The sequence below is a fragment of the Cavia porcellus genome, unplaced genomic scaffold, assembly GCF_034190915.1.
Source record: "Cavia porcellus strain 051 isolate PalLab524CR breed Dunkin Hartley unplaced genomic scaffold, mCavPor4.1 scaffold_16, whole genome shotgun sequence".
Classification (NCBI taxonomy): Eukaryota; Metazoa; Chordata; class Mammalia; order Rodentia; family Caviidae; genus Cavia; species Cavia porcellus.
This window is the reverse complement of record NW_026947499.1, coordinates 60,068,642-60,093,405: the sequence shown is the minus strand read 5'-3', so window position 1 is coordinate 60,093,405 and position 24,764 is coordinate 60,068,642. Positions and strand designations below refer to the sequence as shown.

At 40.0% G+C, this 24,764-nt stretch overlaps 1 protein-coding gene across 10 annotated transcripts in view; it reads right to left on the bottom strand.

The window, feature by feature from the left end:
* The window catches only part of Myo6 (myosin VI), a 160,455-nt gene extending 144,409 nt beyond the window's left edge, over positions 1-16,046 (bottom strand). For 9 of the 10 annotated variants that reach the window (XR_010039917.1, XR_010039918.1, XM_013141780.3 and 6 more), the window contains exon 1: positions 15,889-16,045. The gene's annotated coding sequence lies outside the window, so the exon portion shown is untranslated. Of the gene's footprint in view, positions 1-15,888 lie in introns of all 10 variants that reach the window. The other variant, XM_063226924.1, reaches the window with a different exon arrangement.
* Between the last annotated feature and the right edge of the window lie 8,718 nt (positions 16,047-24,764).

The following is a 24,764-nucleotide window of genomic DNA, read 5'->3' as shown; positions in this document are numbered from 1 at the left end:
AAATTGATAATTTGAATCTGGATGATGGGAACACAATGGTGCAGACATTCTCTCCTGTTCTGAATACTCTTAAAACTTTTCACAGTAAAATGGTTTGAAAAAGAAGTCCACTCTTTAAAATGCTGTTAAGAGATACAGTTCAATAGCAGAGCAGGTATAAGACTCTGGGTTCAATCCTCCACACCCAAAAACAAAAACACCACAATTACTGTTTTACCCTTAAAAATAATCACATGTTGTACTTTTTAAATGTCAAACTGATGATAGCCAGGGCATATTTTGAGGGTTTTTTTTTTAACAATGATTATACAGTAAAATGACTTATTATCTCATTTTCTCAATCTTCCATCTGATCACAACAAGCAATTTCATATCAACCAGATTTTTTTTAAAAAAAAGAAGTGAAAAAACAAAAAACAGATGAATGCTAATGCTGGTGATCTGAGTGAGGATTAAATGAAGATTCAAAATTTCCTTAGAAAATCTGGCAATACTCATAGTACAAAGTAAATGTTTACTTTCTAGTCCCAGTTTTATATATAACATATCTGAAATTACTGCTAAACTTTTAACTGTATAATAGTGACATAAAAAATGAACTATGAACTTTGAGCTATGTGAACTATCTTTCAGCTCTGCCACTGGTTTGTTTGAAACCTTCATCAGGTCTCTTAACCCCTCTATGCTTCCATTTCCTCAACTTCTTGGTTAGGAACAGGAATCATGTTAACTGTGAAGTAATGACCGACTTTAATATTTCAGGCGTCTACCTGACTAGTCTCTATAAAGCCTAACATATTCCCAATGCAAAGGGTCAACAATTGAGCCTAGCAGTTAGTTCTCATCCAAGCAGGGCCTCATGGACATCCCTAAAATGCTATCAGCAAGATCAAAAATGACCTTTATAACAAGAACAGGACATCTGTCTTTTTCACTGTGGCTACATTTGCACTACTAATGGATAAACTTCTACAACAGTTTTAGCTGGTATCAAGATAGTAACACCCAGCTGGACATGGTAGCACATGCCTGTAAACCCAGCACTTGGGAAGCTGAGGCAGTAGGATCCTAGTGAGTTCAAAGCCAGTCAGGACTACATAGAGAGTTCAGGGTGACTCTGAATTACAAAGCAAGATCCTGTCTCAAAAAAAAAAAAAAAAAAAACAAAGACAGTAACACTAAACTGTAGCAGTAGCCACCACACTTAAAAAAAAAATGCTGTTTCATTAAAACATGACTTTAATGAAGCAGTAAGAATTATTAATGCTAGTGTATTCTGACCCATGAATATACATATCATTTTATGCTCAATATAAGATGAAAAATGTGCATAAAATACTTCTGCTGCTAAAAGTATAAATTCTGACTCCAGGAAAACTCTTGTACTACTGTTTAGAGCTGTGATCTTTTTCTTTTTTAAACTTTTTTCTTCTTTTTTCTTTTTATCAGTACCCAGCCCCTAGAGCTGTGATCTTTAAAAACATCATTTTCATTGAAAAGCACTGACAAAAGATGGCCACTAAACCTTGAGGCTTTGACAAACTTGGGCTTGGTCTCGATTTCTTGTTTTGAGTGAATCCCATTGCTTAATGTAAAGCCACTGACCATTTTTGCTAATTATGTAAAATTGAAACTTTTGAGTGAAAAGATCTTATTTCTGCCACTGTAACACCTTTCCAATACTTAAAGATGTCACTAATGAGATAAGAATATGGTGTATTTAATATTACATAAATCAGGGGCTGGGGATTTAGCTCAGCGGCATAAGTGCCTGCCTTGCAAGAAGGCAGTCGTGAGTTCGATCCCTAGTACTGATAAAAAGGAAAAAGGAAAAAAAATATTACATAAATCTGGAAGATCTGCATAATTCAGGGAAACATGTCCTTAATGATGAATACCTCACTTTATAAAAATTATGCACAGGGGTTGGGGATATAGCTCAGCAGCACAGCACTTGCCCGGCAAGTGCAAGGTCCCAAATTCAATTTCTGGTACCAAATAAATAAATAAATAAAATTACACATAGATAAAACATCCATTCGAAGGGCAAAATAAACCAATAAGCTATACAGTTTACTGATCCTGTTTAAGGCTCCCCTCTAGAACTTTAAGAAATTACTACTTGCAAACGTGGGAGAAGGATCAAAGAAGATTGCATACAATTGTCTAACGAGGTCAAATAAATACTCCTTTTCCCAACAACATATGTCTGGTCACATTTTTCTCACATACAGTACTTCAGCCAAAACAACATACTGCAACCAACTGAAAGTATAAAGAAATAAGACAATCCAGATATCTTCTATTAAGTTATACATTAAAGAAACATACATGCGAAATAATACCACTTTTAATTTTGAGCCATTTTTCATGAAACATTACTCCTGTTAATATGCATCTTTTGATATTTTAATTAAATAATTTAAAACACCTAAGATTTAATTTCTAGTAAGGATAAGTATCCACAGATACAACCCACATTAATAAAATATTCATGGAACCCCTAATAATTTTTACAAGTGTAAGAGTCCTGAGACCTGGGATCCAATAATCTATATAAAACATTACAAAATCTCTAGCTATGCCGTACCTCTAGTTATAATCCAATGAAAATGCAAGACAGGCAACAATGACACTCACATTACCATTTGTGACAGACATTACAATGCAGCTATAATTCCACACCGTAAATTTAGAAAGGCTACTTTAAAAGTTAATTCAAGCAGATCCTAACTGATGGGTAACACTGATTCATTCCTGACAAAGGATCTGTCTGAGCAAGAAGGTAGGAGGATGGGGACTCAGTTGGAGACCAGGTCAATGGGAATGAAGCACAGAACCTCAGGGCTATGATGAGTGCTGTGGTAGGAATATGGGCAAAGATCTGGTCAGAAGGGTTTCAAATTCCACAAAAAATGTATTTAGGAAGGGCTACTTACTGAGGAGAACATCAGTCAGTTCTTCCTTTAACTATGACCCTGTTGGCAATGCACAGGATACAGTGTACACTGTGGAAAAGAGCCAGACACACGGAGAAGTGCCTGGAAGGAGAAATAATGAAGTCTGCACTCCCAAGGCATAGAAAGGGGAGATACTTGCCAGAGGCAGAGCAGGGCTGGGAAACAGAATCTGCAAGTAAAGAGCAAAAACTTGCTCCACTTCTGAGCAGAAAACGCTCTAGGGCAGTGGTGGCCAGCCTAAGGAGGTTGTGTTATTTGTTTTTAAGACCAAAGATGTTACCTATGAGTTGGTTTTTCTAAACTAAAACCTCAGTATTCAGGTTTAACTGCCATGTCACACTCTGCAATAAATAAGTGGGTTGGGGTTGCAGTGTGGGCACTCAAAGGTTCACTGTCATCCGTCTAGGACAGTAAGGGTGACACACAGAAACAAGGTCATGCCAGTTTCTGGAAGGAGAATGCTTTGATGGGACGTGTGAAGTTTTAAGCTATGTAACATGCAGTTTGTAACGCTGCTCAGCATGATACACACAGGAAGTCTGGGATAATCTACATAAAGACAGTGTGACCTCAAGGCTCACAGAATAATCAGAAAATAAGAACAGTGTGAGCAGAGCAAAGGGTAAAAGTACAAGATTATAAGAGCAAGCAAAGGCGTGTCAGAGGAAAATAAACAGCAAAAAAATCAGGCAAACTCACAGGGCTGCAAGTGTGCATGACCACAGAAGCTAGGAGTAAAAGAGTTAAAGACCTCTCCCTGGTCAGTAGCTGAAGGATGGGAGAGAATAATGATCTGAACAAGGCTACCACATCTATTAATGAGTTTACAGAGTAGTCATTGTTGAGTGTTTAGGGACAGAACACCACCGACTACAATGAATTTGGGACCAAGGCCTCATTAGCATGATATTACGGACAAGAGACTATGTTACTCAGGGCTACAAGAAAATATGTTTTCCAAGCAGGAGTTTGTTTGCTTTTCAACTACAATGATTTTTAAATAGATTCTCGTTCTCTAAAATGTATCTATTTTCTGCTTACTTAAGTCATGCAAAACACTGATTTTAGTACAAACAGCAAAATGCTCACTTACCTTATAAATTCTACCACAAAAAGAATTTAGTATTATGCTATATGCTGAACCTCAATCTGCCAAAAAAGTTATTATTCATACTGTAAAGGAACCTACTAAAATACATGTTAGTGCAAGTTCAACAAATAAAATTTATTAAAAGAAAAAGAGCTATTCTCCAATTCTTTTTTTACTGATAATAAGCAGCCCCAAATGAGACCAAATTTTATTTTGGCATGTTTGCATCAAACGTGTATTCATACTTATCTTTCAGTCCTGTGCTTATACAAAAATAACATGGGAAACATACATGTTATTAGTATAATCTGGAAAATAATCATTTATTTCTTAAGAAAGATTCTGTAAAAGCCTAACCAGGTATGTGATGCATGCCTGTAATCCCAGAACTCAGGGAGGCTGAAGCAAGAGGATCAGAAATTCAGACACACCCAGAGCAATCTAGCAATTTAGGAAGATCCTGTCTCAAAGTAAAAAATAAAAAGGGTTGAAGTTAGTTCAGTACCAAGGCCCTCAGTTCAATACCTAGTATCACCACCAACACACCCCCCAAAAAAGCATGTCCTTTGACAAATGGGATGCTTTTCCAGTACACTTAAAAATTCTAACTCAATTCATTATTTACACACAAAACTTTACAGGAATGCTTTTGTTTAGAACACATGCATCAAGTGTGTGATTAAAACAGCACTTATAAAGAATGGTTGTTACTCCAAAGGGTCCAAAGGTCTCTCCTCTCTCTTTAGCAGGAACAAGATTCTCGAGCCTGTGTAGGCAGGAATGAGAGCAAGTCTAGACCCAGGGGGAAGTGACCATCACAGAAGAGCTGTCTGCCTAGCACTTAAAAGTGAGCAAGCATTGCACGAGTGTCATCTTTTTGCTCTCGCTTGTGCAGACATATAAAATAGAATGGACCAGTACCTAAGGGATTTTTCAAAGCTCTGCCTTTAAAAGAACATCAAGAAAAAACGAATTTAGGACTCCTAAAGTAGGCAAAGATTCTGAAACTGGACCACCTGAAGGCATCTTTCCGCTCCATGAATTACTATTTTTTTTTTTTTTTTTTTTTTTTGTCTTTTTCCTTTTTCTCAGTACCGGGGATCGAACTCAAGACTGCCTGCTTGCAAGGCAGGCACTTATGCCGCTGAGTTAAATCCCCAGCCCCCTGAATTACTATTTCTATCTCTCAACAAGTTACTTAGACCTCAGTTCTCTCTGCTGTACAAGGAGGTATAAGAAAAATCACCTCTATCTACAGGGTCGATTTCAGAATCAAGTGAGAAAATGACTGCAAAACATTCAAAATGGGGGCATACCACTGGCCTTCAAGAATTGTTGTAACTACCATTCCTGGGTAATCTCTGATCACTTGTTCAATCCACCATTACAGTGTAATGCTACCCCAACCCACTGGATTTAAATCCTCAGTGTTCAGTCATACTGACCTATGCAACTGTCCTTAGGACCTGACCTGACTTACTGAGGGAGGTGGTAAACTGCGTGTGTCTTTTCTGAGATTTTAAAAAAAATGCTAACCTATATTAATATTATACGCCAAACAGTTGGGTTCCAGTGAACAGGAGCAAAGTTCAGCTTCTGGACCAGCTCCGGAAACATGTCTTTAATTAGCAATACCCACTTTCTTTTGTATGTAACTATCAGCTATCTCTATTTTTCTCTAATGATTCATTAAAATCATCAAGCTATACCACTGGTTTATAAAGATCTACGTATGTGCCTTCCCTCCTAAAAAACTAATTATTAAATGGAGGAAATACAAATTCCATGAAACATAAAATTATGACTGAAATAAATATTTTTTTCTGGTTTCTAAAACACCTGATATCTAATCAAATGGTCAGACATTCTACTGCCACCTTCCTTTTCCTTTCCCACAACAGAAACACTCCTCTTAAACTTTCTTAATTTTCCATTTGAATATATGGTGACTGATTTTGTGCTCTTCACTCATCTGTTTTTTCCATCACCTCAGTGGCCAACCACGACATAGTTTTGTTTGAAATCTCACAGGCTATCGTAACACATAAACAAATTATCTTAATCTTCTAATTTTCAAGGTCAACAATGATGAACAGGAGAAATGGAGAAACTAATACATTCTACTTCAAAATACACATGTTCACGGGCTGGGGATTTAGCTCAATGGCATAAGCACCTGCCTTGCAAGCAGGCAGTCATGAGTTTGATCCCTGGTACCGATAAAAAGGAAAAAGACAAAAAAAAAAACATGTTGGAGTTTCCCCAAATACTAACTCCAGAAGATACAAAATAGCAAATCAGGCCCACAAACCAAAACACAGCTGGTTCATCTAATTTTAGAAAACAAATAACAAGGAGGAAAAGAAAAGTTCTCTTTGAAACAACTCAATCCTCAAATCAGGAAAATTCAAGGAACATAATACAGAAAAACCAACAGATTCAATTCTCTCTTGTGGGTTACTAATTCTATCAGTATCAATAAAAATATACAATATGCTTTTAAAACATCACATAAAAGTATGAAATGTCCCCCTTTACAAAAAAAAAAAAAAAAAAAAATCACCTGCTCTGTTTTCCCCTTTGCTGTTAACATCACCATGAATGGCTGCCCTGCCAAACCATGCTGCCTTGGAGCCAACTGAACATGGACTGAAACTCCCAAGAACTAATGAATTGGGCGATCCAGCTGACAGTTGCTGAGAACCCGCCAGGGTAGAACCCAGGCGGCTGCAGAGGAAGCCAATTTGCCTGCCCTCTTGCTAAGCGCCTCCCTCCCTCTTGGTAAGCATCTCTCTCAAGGCACAAGCCAGGAGGATAACCAGTCAGCAGGTCCTATGAGCCTACCAGTGTATGGGGCTGGAAGGCAAACAATCCCAACCCAATCCCCTCCCCACCTTAGCAACTGGGGATAGAGGTCTGAGCATGCCTTGAAAGGATGACCATATGAATATAGCAAATACGGGGGATTTCCTTCCCTCTTCTGTTTGAAAGCACTTTTTTGCAGTTTTCTTTCATTACAATTAATTGTTTAACTGTATTCAATGTTCTCTTTCGAATTTATAATGTTCTGCTTTTTATTTGGTTTTGCTATACCTAATTGACCGGACAACTATTGTGAGGATAACAAGATACATACTATGATATCTATGACTGTTATCCTGGTATCCTGCTGTGAAGTTCTGTACTAATTTCACTGCATTGTCTCAATTGGCTTTACTCTGTTTTGTTCTGTTGTATTTTTACTATCTTCAAAAATTAAAAAAAAAAATCACCTAATAGAGAAAATATGTAAATGTATAATTACAAGCATAGGCACTATTCAGCTATTTTATTTCTTGTTTTCATCACACTTTTTTTAAAAGATAACCTAAGAAACACTATTTATGTTTGTTAATCTCTACTATAAACTGGGCATGATAATAAATGCCCAATGCATATATCCAGCACTCTGGGAAGCTGGCTGAGACAGGAGGATCGCAAGTTTAAACCCAGTCTGGCCAATTTAGGGATTTAGCAAGACTTTGTCTCAAAATAGAAAAACTCAGTAAGAAATACTGCTGGTGACATAGCTCAGTATAAAGTCCCTAGGTTAGTCTCCAGTACCATTTAATTTTTTGTTCAATTGTAACATTTACAAACACAAGTATCCTTCATTTTCATGTTAAATTCTGATAGCCAGATGATTATCTGATTAATTTGTTCAATCACAGGCACTCTAGCTCTTCCTTTTCTGGAAGCCTTAACAACATCTTGTATTTCTCCCCTCTGGAACCCTCAAGAAATGTGAATCATAATCTAACTGTTCTGGGGGAAATGCTGCTTGTCTTCTAGGACGCTTCATACCATCTCTTGAAGAAGAAAAACCGTTCTGGAATTTATGTAAAATAATAAACATGAATTTTTTAACCAGAATTAACATTAACTAGGGACCAGAAGGCATAGTTCAGTGGTAGTATGTGTGCTCAGCAAGCTAAAGAGAGGCTCAATCTCCAACACCAAAAAAAAAAGGTGGAATTGGCATTAGCAGAAGACGTATGTATAACAGTGATTGCTACAGATTTAACTAGAAGTATAATGTGTCTTTCAAAAGGACTTGAGGGTAATGGGTATAACTTACAGTGCCTGCCTGGCAAGTTCAAGGCCCTGAGTTTAATTCCTGATACCAAAAAAAAAAAAAAGACTTGTAGAAATGGAACAATCATTTTATGTTAGTCTTCTAATAACTATTGTTATATAAATACTGCTACCAAAGGAGTCCAGATGAACAAAAATATAAATTCCAGAATATAATACAAAAGACTTCTTTTGGATAGGGTATATGGCTCAGAGGTGCCACACCTGCCTGGCAAGCACAAGGCCCTGAATTCAATTCATGGTACCAAAAAAGAAAATAGGAGAAAAAAATACAAAACAAAACCCTTCTCTTGCCAAAAATATTTTTAATTTTATTCATTAAAAAATTCCTAATGAAAACCATTTATTCCATGAAAGTAAGACTACCTAATGAAGAAAATTCCAGAGTATTTCTTAACATGTAACAGTATGTTAACAGACCTAGATTTTTTCTGTCTTTTCTGAGACCTGTGTACTTCAGGGCTGGCCTTGAACTCACATTGTGGCCCTGGCTGGCTTCAAATTCATAGCCTCTTGCCTCAGTTTCCTGAGTGCTGGGTTTATAGGCATGCATCACCACCACCCGGCCTAGCTTGTGCTTCTCAAAGAGTTATATGAATCATCAGAAGTTTAGTTAAGTGTCAAATATGGGTAAACTCCTTTATAAAAGCATGTATATAACTTAATCACAAGCATTTTACAGATGTATCACAATGCTAAAAGTTATTTAAAATCCACCAAAGACATGCTACAAATTCCCAAAGGTTCTAATTAATGTCCTACCTAGCAAGGGTGAACCTATGGCAAGTGTGCCACAGTGGACTCTTTGTTATCACTGAAAGTGCTAAAAGATTCACCATCACTGAGTAAGGACTTTCCGCTAGCTCCATGGCATCCTCTGCTCTGTTCTGCTCTGCTCTGCCCTGGTCCTGGAGAATAAGCCTACAGGGGTCATCGCTGGGCTCCCAAGCCAGCTCTACCAACAGCAGTCACTGGCCAGAGCTAAAAGCAGAGCCAGGGAGGGTGTGACAAGCCTCAAAGCCACAGCTCCCTCAAGGCAAGCCCCACTGTGACAGCTCTCAGTTGCAGTCATCTCTGAAAAATCAAAGGTTTCCTACTGTTGCGAGGCCCCAGGAGCTTTGCCACCCTTGTCTGTCTCCTGACCTAAGCAAATAGTCCCTTCACTTAAGCTAACAAGGAAGAAACTCCTTTGCTGTCAGTGCTTAGCCTGATACATGAATACCTCTGAGTCTGCTTATTTAAATCCAACTAAAGGTTTAAAGATTTAATTTTTTTTTTTCGTTTTTTTTCGGTACCAGGGATCAAACTCACGACTGTGCTTGCAAGGCAGGCGCTTTATGTAGCTGAGCTAAATCCCCAGCCCCAAAAGGTTTAATTCTTAACATCCATACAAGCAAGTATTTATACTCACATAATAGTTTAAATATTAAATATAACGCACTTCCTAATGAAGGTGGTTAATAAGTTAAAATGGTCATTACAACTTAGACTTAATTTAGGCGTGAAATTTAACACTACATTTTCCTCTCATATAAATGAGATTTAAAAAACACAATGAAGAGATTCTGGTAACTGATATGTACTTCCTTCTGCCATACATTGCATAGTTAATCCAAGCAATTCTGTGTTATTGTTGAAGTACTCCCTAGCACAAAATTTAGAAAAAGCTCAAACTAGCAGCTCTCCAATTTTGGTATGCACATCAAGCAACAAGGAAACTTGTTAAGTGGCAATGAGCAGGACTCACCTATACCTCCCTGTGTTTCTAACCAGCTCTCCAGGTCATTCTGATGCACACCTAAATTTCAAAACTACTGCACAGCGGCCAACTTCAAGGTTCCACCCAAGTCTCTAATACATTGCTTTTGTTTCTTCACAAAGAAAACTGCAGTAAACATGGCCAAAGAAAAACTATACTGAGATATCCTGAACCATTTCTGGCCTGGCCTGTTGCCAAAATACCCCCCCTCCCAAAGAAACAGTATCAACAAAATAAATGTGCACTCTGCAGCAGGCAGTAGGTGGCATGTGACTGACAATATTGTCTAATTCAGAGCTCACAAGAAGCACACCAACCAGGTAATACTGTTGCCTCCATTTTACAAATGAGAAAACTGATAGCAAGAGAAAATAATCCATTAGACAAGTTAATGAGTTGGCAAAATCACCATGACACCTTGGGTGTGCCTATCCCTCTCATGAAGTGAACAAGTAAATATTTGTGCTTAAATGCAAACCTGGAGCCCCAGAGCTGTCAGAGGGAGGAGTAAGCCTGAGGACCTTGCAGTAAGGCAAGAAATAACTTCCTGTCTGACTCCCTCCAGTGCCCACCACTCACCCAAGAAGTCTCCAGAGTCTCCATACCCATCCCTCCCTCACCAAGCTCCAGCCTACAAGATCTGCTACATAGAGGACTTTAGAAGTCTAAGCAGATATAGAAGCACTTTTTCCTCCTGAATACCTATTACGTGCTAAGTACTAGGAGGGATTCAAATCAGTGCCACTAACTGCTGGCTGTTAGTGTAAGCAAATTTAAAATCTCTGCCTCAGTTTCCTAATCTGTAAAACCAGAATGATAACGCTAAACCCAGAGGTGACACAATGACTAATGGAGCTAAGGTACACAAAATACTTGCTTGGCAATAGCATCTGACACATAGCAAAAGCTCAGTAAACAATAGCTTACATTAAAATTATGCTTTGCGAACCTCCGGTCTTACAACACCAACACATTAGTCCTAGGTACCATTTATTCCTTCCCAAGCTTGTTTCCCCAGACTGTGGTAAACAATGAAACACACTCAGATTATCAGGAACAGGATGCTACCAGTGCAACAACCAATGGTCTAGGCATCTTCAGCAGCCAGGAACAGAGTATTCTGGGAGCAAGTAAGGCTCTGGCCCTCAAACTGCCCCATGCTGACAACTGTTTGTCTCTCAGCAGCAAGGTCAGCCCTGTTGATTACACAGTAGGATGAAGAGTCTGTAATTAGCTTAACTGCAAATGACAGTAAAAATCTCACTCAGCACAAGGACTTAATACAATCATTGTATTCCCAGTACTCAGAATGGTGTGGACACTCAAACATTTTTTAAAGGAATAAAGGAACCACCACTGAGCTCAGTGATTAAAAAAGACATAATCATCAGATCAATACCAGTGTACCAAGTAATGAATGTTATTGTACAAATTTCCACAAAGTATGTTTCTCCTTTTTTTTAACTGTTAAAATTTGTTTAAGAGGCCAGGCATGGTGGCATACACCTATAATCCCAGCACTTGGGCAGCTGAGGCATGAAGATTGTTGCAAGTTTGAGAACAGCCTCATCTACAAAGTGAGCTCCAGGCCAGCCTGAACTGCACAATGAGACCTTGTCTCAGAAACTAAATAAAGAAAGAAATAAGGAAGGGCCGAGAATAAATACCTGCCAGCAAGCACGAGGTCATGAGTTCAATCCCCAGTAGCGCAAAAAATTTAAAAAAATAATAATAATAATAATAAAAAAAAATATATATATATATGACTTAAATGAACATAAAATGACTTTTCAAAACCCTAATATGGCATAGAAATATAAGGTATTAACTTCTGACATAAATATCTTCAGGTTTTAACTATTTGTTTGCTCCTTTGTAATGAGGTCTTACTGTGTGACCTAAGCTGGCCACTAACTCTTGTGCTCAAGGGATCCCACTCCTGCCTAAGACTCCAGAGTAGCTGGGACTACAGGTGTGTGCCACCGCCCAGCTCACCTTCAGATTTTAGATGGATGGTTTCTATTTATCTGTCCACATATTTCTACTTTTCCTATTTCCTACTTCCTCAACCCAGAAAGTTGCCAACAGAAAGCACAACAGGCTGTCTCCAAATACCTGCTGAAAAAGATGTTCATTCACACAGATTAGAAATCAAAATCTGGCCACGCAGAGTAGCTCACCTTCTGAAGGTTTGTCAATTGGTTACTTTCAAATAAAGAACACATGACATAACACACACAGAAGATGCCTGCGTCCCCGGCAGCACTTCCCTCACACACATTACTCAGCATGAACATTAGCATTTGTCCTTCATGAATACACACTCAAGGAATGTGCTTCAGTGTTTTGGTTTCGCTCAACAATGCTTTCCACATCGAAAATTATTTCCTCTCCTCAACACTAGCAGAATTTCTTAAAGATGCCCAATTTATTCTTTGGATTTTATTTCTTTCAATTCACTACTCATAGATAAAACTTTTGATGGAATTTGTGAGCACTTTTCAAATTATGTAGTCATTCCCATGCTAATCAATTAGAAAAAACTATTTTTGAAAACCATATAGTATAATAGTTATGGCTTAACATTATTACCGCTAAAATGTGGCAGATAAAAGCACAATTGTTTTAAATACATAAGATCTGGTGCCTCAGAACATATGATACCTCAAAAATAGAATTTAAGCTTATTTTCTTGAGTATCTACACTAGTAATTTTTTTTAAAAATGTGTCACAGATCTTCCATTAATAACTGATATTAAGCCCTTGGATGACGATTTTATATTTACATTCAAATGAGTATTCTTAAGATGCAAAATTCCTAATACTTCAAATAATGAAACCAACTGTAAAAACATAGCCATCCAATTCAACCTTCCTTTTTCTTGTTCATTTACTTAACTACCTTCTACTTAACTGCTGCAATGCAAGACTCCCAGTTGTTACAGAAGATGGACTTTATGTGCTTGTTTTTCCTTTCTGTCTCACAGATCAGGGATATTTCTGAGTAAATACCAGGCCCCACAAAAAAGATCTGTCTTAATAGTACAAGGGAAAAAAAATAGTACTGGAGCCACATGTGGTATCACACACCTGTAATTCCAGCACTTGGGAGGCTGAGCCAAGAGGAGCTCTTAGTGGCTGCATAGTGAATTCAAGACAGTCTGAGATATATAGTGAAATCCTGCCCCTTCCCCAAAAAAGTATAGGAGATGATTTAATCAATCTAAAAATAAGGTTTCCCCAATATGATTAAAATTAATTATGTAACATTTAAAAGATAGCTACTGCATTAACAAGCAACAATTTATCTCATTTGAGGAAAATTCAAGTTCTATTCTTTGTAGGAACATTATATTATTCATTTTAGCTGTAATGAAATTCAGTGTTAGATTACAGTGTAATTCTAGTTCTATCAAAATAAAAAGCACATAATATGTATAACATTCTGGAATTACATCAGAAATTATAAAGCAACATCATATCATTGTTCAAGGCTGTCACCTTGAGAATAAATTCACAGAATCTAAAATCACAGTTTCAGAACTATATTTATGGCCTGCCTATTATGTCCACCCCTGGATGCCTTCTTCAAACCTCCTTCCCAGGTCTACAGGTTTATCTGCACAATTCATCAAGTGAACTGAAATCAAGGAAGCTATACTGTTAGGAAAGATGGTGGTGTCACATGAATCCAGACTTAGCCCTCTGGAACTCTGCTATAGTGAGCAAACTTTAATTCTCTGAGCCTCAATTTCTCCTCTGTAAAAGGACAAGACAACCTACCCAGAAAATTATTTTCTAGATCATCCCCTTTGGTTTCTGTTCCCCTTGTGGCAGATGCCTAGTGAGTGAGCCATGATCTTAACTGTATGGCCAGTCCACAAATTATGTATTACAAAGTATTTCACCCAGAGGATCACAATCACAGTTAACTATGTTAGATTTGTAAGCTGCAATGCTTTTTTCAGCCTTTTATTTTTCAGTAGGATGTTTTAATACAGAGAAATGAAAAACTCACCAAGGTTAGAAAATTTTATTTCACCCTGCTATATTGGGGTTTGTATCCAGGGTCAAAGTAGGCAAATGCTGCCCCTCTAGCATTTTAAAAACGTTTAGCTGGGCATAGTAGAGCACCCCTAATAATCCCACCCCTAGAATCATGCAGAGTTCAAGGCCAGCCTGGACTACACAGTGAGTTCAAGGCCAGCCATCTGTACTACAGAAAGAGACCAGGTCCCCCCGCCCAAAAAAAAAAGAAAAAAAACTTAAGCCAATAATTTACATATCAAAATTGATCCTCAACTTTCAAAAGAAATTAAAACTATTGATTTTTAAATGTTTGTGTGCTTGTATTTATTTAAATCTCACAAGGTCAAAATCTTTAAAACTTTCTTTTAAAAGCTGCATTTCAGAACCAGATACAGCACAGTTGTCTAAACAATGGGTTACATGATACACCACAGACTCCACACAAAGTCACAACAGGATGGGAAAAGAGCCTTCAGCCTCTCTCACATTTCCTGGCCACTGTTATTTTAAAACTTGATCACACAAACATAAACAGGGAAAAATACTGCAGTTCAGATAAGCCACACAAGTTATGATTTACGATCTTTGCTTTCAATACCTTACATCACTTTGCCTTAAATATTAATGTTGTCCATTTCTCTTGCTCATTTTTACATTTGTTGTTCATGTTTCTCACATCTCGTCACTAAGAATCTATGTTCATTATACACTTCATAGTTGTATTATACAGATTTTAATTGTAATAATTTTTCTTAAAGATTATACTTCTGTTCCTTGTTTTACAATGTATTTTTGAAAACATTATGTTATTAAAGAGCTAAAAAGCTAAGAGAACAATCTGTAACGCATTACACAAAAAATACAAAATGCAATGTGCAAATCTCCATCAGATTAACATAACTTGTTTACCACGACGCATGTAATTCCGGAGCAACTGAAAATACTCAAAATGAGCTAGATACTGTAAAGCCCATGAGCTCTCTGAACACCAGAACTGTTTCACGTTCTGCTCTGGCGATAGCACACTTTGCACCATTTCTATCGGAGGCTAAATCTTAATGCTGGAAGACAATAAGATGACGTTTTCATTGACCATTTGCCATTTAGAAATCCACAACTAATTGACCACGGTTAATTTGTAGAGAATTGCTGTTTAGAGGCCAACCTTTGCACCATGGCCACTACCCGTCCAAGATTCACATTTTATGGTGTGAAGCTAGTTTCATATAAATCGTAACAGTTTTTAAAACAAAGCCCGCCTATATTTGGACACAATGTATCTATTGCACCAGCGCAGACCAGTAAGCCAAACATTTTTCCAGCATGTAGTCTGTTAAACTGGGGCAGAGTCTGCACGGGTCGATTTCAGCACCTCTCCATTACATACTGTACGCCACACATAATGTGCTGGTTTTGGAACTGTTTCTCACATGAATGTTAAAGCAGGAACTCTATTAAAAACAAAACCTCGGGGTTGAGGTATTTTAATCGTTTTAAAGAGTTTTTGGAAACTAACAAACAAAGTTGCAGTTCAGTAGCACGTCCGCAGACGAACGCAGTCCAAGTGAAGGACGCCCCAGCGCCGCCCCGGCGGCCCACCTGAGGCGACCCCGCCCGGCCTCACCTGCTCCCCACAGCCCGGGACGAGCCGCGCGTGAACTTCAAGCGCGTTAACAAAAGGAAACCCAAAGAGGCGCGGTGCCGGTCGGAGAGCGCGGCCCGGGCTGCGCCCCCGAGCGCCAGCTCCCACCTGGGCCGGGGAGTGGTCGGAGGCACAGGGGGGCGGCGAGCCGGACGCGGACCGCAGGAGGACCGACCCGTCCGGGGACCCAGAGGAGGACCGACCGCGGAGCCGGCGAAAGACCGAGCACCCCGCGCACCCGGGGGAAGCCCGGGCGCGAGCCGCCACACTCACCGGCGCGGGGCAGGGCAGGTGTGCGGGCGGCGCTGAAGGCCGAGGGAGACAAGACGGCCGGCGGCTGCTCGCTTCCTGCTCGGACAGAGCCGGGTCGGTGTCCGCCGGCGCCCGCGAGCCCCGCCGCCGCGCACGTCACAGCTACGGAGCGCCTGAGGGGGCGGGGCCTCGGGGCGGGGCCCATTCCCGGTGGGCGTGGCTTTGGGCGGGGCCCCGCCTGTCATCCCGGGACCCCGCCCCGCCTCGGGATTGAGGGCTTTCAGGCTCTCAGGCTGAGGGCGCCTCTTCTCCGCCCACCCGGGACCCAGGCCAGGCAGGCTGCCTCTGCTGGAGTCGGGTGAAAAAGAAGAAAGCTTGTTCAGACTGGGTCGAGGACTGGGAGCGAGGCTGGTGGCCGAGGACAACTCCTAGCACTGCTGGCTTGCTGGGCAGCCCACGTTGGGTGGGGTGACCTCTTGCCCTGGTTGCTTTTTTTTAGTGCATGTCGGTGATACACAATAATTACCTTCCTCTTGGGATCTAGTACATAGACAAACGAGTACTCCGCCCTCCTTCCATATCTAGATCGCCTTCCCATCTCCACTGTCTAGCTCTCTGTTTCTTATCTTTTATTTTGCTCTTTAAATTATTTATAGTTTGGGTTTCTCATATAAGAGAAACCATACAATATTTAACATTCTAAGCCAGTCGTGGTGGCTCATGGCTGTAAAACCAACAATTGGGAGGCTGAAGCACAGGAATCGTCTGTAGTTCAATGCCAGCCTGGGCTACATAGTTCAAAGCCAATATGAACTATAGAATAAGAACCTCCCCCCCAAAAAAATCTGTATGTGATTTATTTCACTTAACCTCATGGTCTCCAGATATATTCATTTCCCTAAAAATGACTCAAATGAATCTTTCATGGCTCCATTGTACATATACACCACATTTTCTTCATTCATCTGTTAATGGCATATAGGCTGCTTCCAAGATTGACCTGTGGTGAGTTGCACTGCTATAAACATGGGTTAGCACACATAAGCATAGCACAATAACTAACTCTTTTGGGAGGATACCTAGAAGTACAGCTGGCTAAATGGAATTTCTATTTTTAGTTTTTTAAGCAAACCCTACTGATTTCCAAAGTGATTGTATAGTTTACATTCCTACCAACTGTGCAGAAGGGTTCCTTTTCCTCACAACCTCTTCTGCTGTTTTTTAGTTCTTGAGGATGCTCATTTCTAGTAGAATGGGGGATCTCAGTGTTGTTTTGATTTGCATTTCTCTAATTGCAAAGATAAAGTGAAGTGTCTTTTCACTTTAATTGCTCATTTTTTGGATTGTTCTTTTATTTTTGGAGTCTTTTTTTAAAGCTCTTTATACATTTTACATATTAATCCTTTGGAGGACCAAGAAGTGGAAACTGTTTGATCTTGAGAACCACAAAAAATTAAAAAATGAAACAGAGAAGAAACTTTCACTTTTTTTTTTCCTTTGCCTTCCTTTTTCAACCAAACAGATGCCCCACTTAAAGCCTCTGTCTTTCTGGTTTAAATTTTACTGTCGTTACAAGTGACCTGTAAATCTTTTAAAGTTAAATGAGTTATTATGAAAATTTGAGTTAGGATAAAAACATATGTCAACTTTAAGGGGAAAAGCTTTTAAGAAAATGAAAGAATTGACTACAACAGCAAAGGTCTCTATTGAAAAAAAGAATACTTACATGTGACAATGATCCTTTTCCATGACATTTATAAAAGACAACTTGGACACTTCAGGAAATCTTCAGGATTTGAAAAGGAGACAAGTTTCAGATATTTGGAGTTTCCATAATTATTTTGGTTCAAAAGCTACATTCAGATGAGAAAATTTAACAGACAACAAAAACAGTAAAATATTGAGAATAAAATAGGGAAGTCAGAAAGAGGAAGAGAAACCAATAAAGGAAATAATTTACTTCAATCTCAGAAATTTAATTCCAGAGTGCAAGGAGGTAAATATGTGAATATAGATTTCAAAATGATTTTTAAAACAAGATGAAGATCACTTTGGCAAGCCAGTAGAACAATAGAAGTCATTACATTTTACAGGGTGTATGCATAAATGAATGTGTAATGATTGTGTAATGTGATTGTGTAATGTGTGTTAAGTGTGATTTTTTTCTTCTGTGTCCCCCACTTCCAATCTATTACTGAGTACCTTTGCTCTTAGTTCCATGTCTCTCTGCTCTATCCACTTCTTTCAGGACACTGGCATTTCAAGTCTTACATGCTGCCCTAACCACCTAATCAATTTTTCAGGTGTCAATCTTATCCCTTTCTAATATTGAGTCTGTGGTGCCACCAGTTAAGCTTTTAAAAACGTCTGATTACTCTTTATCCCATGTTAGCCTTCCTCTACCCTGAATCTAAAGTCCAAACCCTTAAAATGATTTTTGATTTCTCTTTTTTTTTTTGTTTTATGGTGCCAGTGATGGAATCCAGAGCTCTGCACTGCTAGGCAAGCAGTCTCCACCTAACCACACGCCCAGTAAGTACCTCAAGAGCATTCTTGATTTAACCACAGTCACTAAACTGGCTGGTTTTGTTTGAGTAGCACAGTGGGACTTTTTTTTTTTTACTAAATTTAAATGGCTTTTTATTATCATATGGTCCCAAGTCCATCACTATCCTAAAACTCACAAAGCTGTCTTAACTAGTTTTCTGTATATAATGTTACCTGGCTACCTATCTGTGACATTGCTATCATTTTGGACCACTGTCCTATCCCTGGCTATGCTTTCCATCTCAATTTTATCCACTGCCTTTCTCCATTTTTTTGAACTGGAAATCAAACTCAAGGACCTTGTAATTAACAAGCGGGCGCCATGCTGCTGGGTTGTCTCCCCCCCACTTTTCACCTTTTCTTATACTTCACATTCAAACTAATCTGAAGTGCTTGTGTGTTCCAGAACTGACAGCTGTGCTATTTATTACAGTGGAGCACTGCCAAGCTAAATCCAATTAATCTTTCAGAATAGAACGCATTTGTCCCATGGGAGAAGCTTCCCTGAGGCACCCTGTGATAAATCCAAGGTGCAGTTTGGGGCTGTTTCCCAGCTCTCACTTAGCACCCACTACATAAATGTCTCTCCCAACACACACATCACTTTTGCCACTTAAATTTACTCATCCATCTGCTCCAAGAGCACAGTGGGTTTTAGGCATTCGGTGAATGTGCCCACCATCAGTACTACTCAGGAATAAATTGGTGGGTGGATGGGTGAACTAATTGCTAGACACTTGGCAACCCTAAGAAACTGTGATACTGTAGCTGAGCATGGCGATATTCCCAGTGACATCTGATCACCAGGCCTGTCCCCCACTAGAATCTGACTTGGTTGATTTAGCCTTTATCCTTAATGTTATACTTTAGTAATTTACAATCCCCTGACTCTCATCTTGCTCTGTGGCTATATATTTCCACTTGGTTTATATACAGATGTTTCCCCAAAGCCTTGTGCCCTCAAAAGTGGGGCTTTTGGGAGGTGACTGGGGATGTATGATATACCATCCATTGATGTGTGATACTCATCACTGGACCCATCTGACGGATTTATAGCTGGGTGTAATGTTGAAAGGTGAAGCCTGGTGGGTTGGCATGGCCCAGAAGGGTCTATCTTTCCATCTTTCTTTGAACTTTCTCTGTCTTCCTGCCTGCCCTGCCATGAGCTGTTTCCTCTTCTGCGATGCCCCTCTGCCACGCTTCTCTGTCTTGGAACCAACCAACTGTAGACCAAAACCTCTGCAAACTATGATCCAAAATCAATGTTTTCTCCTTTAACTCATGAGTGTCGAGTATTTTGTCCAATCAGTGAGAAAGTAAGACACTCATGCTGCACTCAGAGTTGAGCCCAGTCTTCCTCTCCTACTGCAAAGTCCCTGGCATGATAATTACATGTATCACAATGCCACCAAATCATTCTTACTGTATTTTTTTTTTGTCTTTTTTGTTTTTACCGGTACCAGGGATCAAACTCACGACTGCCTGCTTGCAAGGCAGGCGCTTATGCCGCTGAGCTAAATCCCTAGCCCCATTCTTACTGTATTTTAACAGACAATATGGATAATTTTGTTCTTCTCCTTCCAACTTTAAACTCATTAAGATATACAGAGCCCTTCACAATCCTGCACTACCACACAGCACTGAGCATGTGTGCTGCTGAAGTGAGCACGCACACAGCCCTAAGAATGCAGACATGGGGGCCATGTCATGTGGGGCAGGCACTCTGCCTCCCAAACTCAGGTCAACTAATAATGTTTTTTCTGTATTGACTCTCCAGCACCCACTTCATACCCATACTATAGCACTTGCTAAGTGATTTTATAGTTAGGCTTTTTTATACCAGTTTCTTCCTCTAATAACCCTGTAAAACACTGTATTTGGATTTGATGTTGGTTTGGTTTGTTTGGTTTGGTATGGTTTGGTTACTTTGCTGCAGAGCTGAGGCTTGGAGCCAGGGCGTCACACTCACAGAGCACACTTTATTACTGAGTTTACATCCCCAGCTCAAAACACGGAATTTGGTTCAATTCCCAGTTCTGAAAAAAACAACACATTGAATTTGTCTAAATTAAAATTTCTTAAAAGCCAGCCATGGTGGCACTTTCCTGTAATCCCAGCATTTGGGAGGCTGAGACAGAAGGACCATTGCAAGTTTGAGACAAGTGTGAGCCTGAGGCCAGCCCAAACTGGATAGTGAGACCTTGTCTCAAAAAGGCAAAAAAATTCATCAAAATTTCTGCTTAACCTGGCACAACTCAGTCCCTGCTATTTGGGAGGCTGAGGAAGGAGGATCAGTGAGCCCAGGAGTTCAAGACTGGACCAACTTAGCAAGATTTTCTCAAAAGAACAAAAATTCTGCTGAATTATTGCTCTATCTACAAGTATGCTTTATCTACAAGTACACACTGCCTCTGTCACTGACTTCATAAAAAAAAAAAACTGCGAAAATTGGTTAACACAGTGCTGAGCACTCTAAGAGACTTTTCATCACATCTTTACCTCCCTATGAGTAAATTAGTGAGCCTTTGCTTTTTGTCCACACAGCGTCTGAATTTGCGTTATTTGTGGAAAATTCTTACTTTGGAGTCTCAGTAGAGAAAGAGGCCACCCACCACTTTGAAACCGACTTGGACCAAGGTTCTTTTCCTCTATTGTCTGACAGTTGGGGCCTAGACCTGCATTGACCTCAACTAAGCCAAGAGAATGCTCTCACCTGTAACTTTTAGTTTGGGCAAAGTATGCACAGATGCAGAGCTGATGATTGCATATGGTGTTGGTGTCACCTGGATCCATGAAGAACAATGCCAACAGTGGCATCTAAAGATGGCTTTATACCCTCAAACTCCTCATTCTCCATTATTCCTAGTGTCTCTGTGAGCTGCGTGATATTTTTCTGATACACTTTTTTGAAGTAACTGACTCAGATATATATATATATATAAAATGTGAAAATCAATTGTATCCTTTTTCAAGGTTTATGAGTGAAGTATGCAAAGTTTATAGAATCTCATACAAAATGACTACATATTCACAAAAGACAAAAACAGACAAGAGTGGAGAGAAGTCTTCTGAAAAATGTTTGTTAACTAAAAGAAAGGCTTGGTACCAAGCTAGTTTCCTTTAATATAGTAATATTTTAAAACAGATCAAGGAAATATTGAGGAATAACTGACCAAGAAGTTTCTCATTAAGTACATGTCAACAGAGTTGAAGGTGCTACAGTTAATAACAATCATGATAAAGTAAACACAGCATTGGGGCTGGGGATTTAGCTCAGCAGCATAAGCACCTGCCTTGCAAGCAGGTGGTCGTGAGTTCGATCCCTGGTACCAATAAAAAGTTAAAAAAAAAAAAAGGAAAAGAACAAAGTAAACACGGCATTATAGGAATACACAGATAAATAACCTGAGTTTTTTTAATTTAGGATTTATTAAGATTTACCAGACAATTACTATTAGTTATTGTTTGCTGTGTAACCAGCAAGGTCTCAATGGCTTGCACAGAAAGCCTTCCTTGTGGCAGAAAGTGGTGGCACACGCCTGTAATCCCAACACTCTGAGAGGTTGAGGCAAGAGGATCCAGTGTTCAAGCCCAGCCTGGTCAATTTAGAGGCTTAAGGAAACCCTGCCTTCAATTTTAAAAAATGATATGAAAAGAACTTGGCTACCTGTCGGTGTCGCTCCCGGCCGGCAGGAAAGACACACGACAAGGTCTGGCAGTGGCTAAGTCTTTCTTTATTTTCTCTCTGTACAGTCTGCCCCGGGACTCGTCCTGGCCGAAGCCTCTGTTGGTCCGCTCCCCGCGGCTCCTTCCGTGCTTCTCCCTCGAGCGGGAGAGGCACTCGCTTATATGCAGACCCATCATCCAATCAAGCAAAAGCGGGTGATGCAAGCTGATTGGCTAGCATCAGTTGTTGCTAGGTAGACTATTCTGCTGAGCGGGCTGTTTATGTAGCCAGGACAATCAGAAAGCAGGAGGCAGGCACCATCTCGGCTCACTCGATGGGAGGGGTAATTTAGCTCAGGCTTCGCTCTTTCCTACAGGCCGCATGACCGCCGCGCATGGTGATCTAGCGCTGCTGCGGCTCCCAACAGCTACGGATCAGTATGAAGGCCCTGGGTACCACTCCTAGTATGCTTGAAAGTATCTGGGGTACTGCAACAGCAAACAGAAACATTGAAACAACACCTAGGATTTGGAGGCAGATTTATTTACATTGATGGGCTCTGATCTGGATCACTCTCAGAATATCAGGCCCTGATCTCTGATGGTCTAGAGCTTGTATGGGATAAACAAGCAGGAAGTACACAGGCAGAATGGCTTGTCAATTGGGGATTGGTTTATACAATGTGCATCATAGTGATCAGCCATTTCTAAGAGACAGAAGCAACTAGAACTGAAACAGGGACTATTACCTGGGCAACTAAGAAACTGAAATGTACTGGTTGCAGGGTTGGGGGCATTACTGTTACATTTTCACCCTCTTTTAGTTTCCCTAGCAAATCTTTGCTGGGCATATTACATGTGCTCTTCTGAGACAAGGCCCAACTAGAAGCAGTAACATTAGGGTTGTCAGTGATCCTAAGATGGGCCCTAGCCAAGCTCCCCAAAATTGACATATTATACATTTTTCTCTAAATTGTTTCTAGTAAAAGATATATTTTAAGCCTGTATGTTCTGTAACATTACTCTGGCAAGGAAGTGAAGGAGTTAATCTGATCTCAGAGAGTGTCCAGTGTATTGGATGCTCATCAAATCTTGGATAAGTGCTTGACTGATTGTTATATTCCCTTGGGGAAACCATCTATAGAGTTTAAGGGAAAAAGCAAACCAGCTAGCAGGGGGCAGGAAAGCAAGGACTGGGGTAAGCAGCCTGTCTTGATCACTTCTCTTTCATTGCTAAGACAAAATACCTGACACCCAAAATGAAGGAAGGAAAAGTTTAATAAGTTCACAGTTTGTAGTGGTTTCAGTTCATAATCTGCTGGGTGCAAGACAGGGTGGCTCATAGCAGAGGCCATCAGTCCATGGCAGCAGAAGACAACAAAAAGCAACAAGATCAAAAAGGGAGGCATGCAGAGAGAAGACTCTTTCGGTTTCTTATATTGTATGTAGGGCACACCCACTTGGGTATAGCACTTATGCCCATAATCCCAGCATTGGACCATGAATCAATCACAAATTCTTAGAAGCTTGCCCTGTATGAGGCTTTGGGGAGACATCCAGACACAACCATAACATTCCACCCCTGGCCTCCCAAAGACTCATGCATATGCTTTATGCAAAAGACATTCAGTTCATCTCCAAGAGTTGCCAAAGTCCTAACAGTTTCAGCATCGTTGAAAAATTGAAATCCAAAGTTTCCTCTGAGATTTAAGGCAAATTCTTAGCTGTGAGCCCCTATTCAAATGAAAAGAAAGTTACTTTCAACATATAATGGCACAAAATAAACATTAACATTCCAAAAGATACAAATGGGGATACAAAGGATGGGGACCAAAGCAAGTCCAAAATCCGGCAGGGCAAACATTAAATCCTGTAGTTCCATGTGGAACATCTGAAGAAATCTGTGGTAAATTGTGAGCTCCAAAAGGCTTGCATAACTCTGTCCCTGTGGCACTTCTGGTGGTTGTAGCTCCCATGGTTTCTCTCTGCTCAATTGTTGCAGCTTTCCTTAGATGATCTATGTTCCTGGCTTTTCCAAACTTTTGCATTTTTGGTGTCACTCTCACAGCTTTTACACATTGTCCTCTCAGGGGCACAAGGCCTGGACTCACAGGTCTTCTTCTGAAATCTGGGTGGGAGCCTATTTAACCGCAGAGCCCTTGTATCCTGTATGTACCTAAAACCAGAGCCATGTGGATGATGCCAAGATCTGCTGCCAGCTGGAGCAGTAGCCAGGCTTTTTTCTCTCTTGGATGTAGGAGTTAAGTACCTGGATAGCTGAGCGCTCTGAACCTGATTCTGAGGAACAAATTCTCTGTGCTGGTACCATTTTGGAACATGATGCTCTGCAGTTTTCTTCTCAAAGCAAACCCTTTTACTTTTGAAATTCTGAGGATGCGAAAGGTGAAAACTTTTCCGCTTCTTGTGGAGCTCTCAGGTCAGACTATTCTCTTGCTCTTTCTCAGGAATCAGGAGGATCTCTGCTCTATCTTTGTAGTCTTTACTGTAGCTTCCTTTCTGGCCAAGTCACAAAATTTTAAATCATCCTGCTGGGGTCTTTGCTCTTGATTTGCAACATAAATCTGGCTAAAAGCCCCAAACAATAGCCATGCCACCTCCTCAACAGTTGACTGCCTTGAAATTTCTTCTGCCAGGTTAATTAATCTGCTGCCTTTAATCTTAAG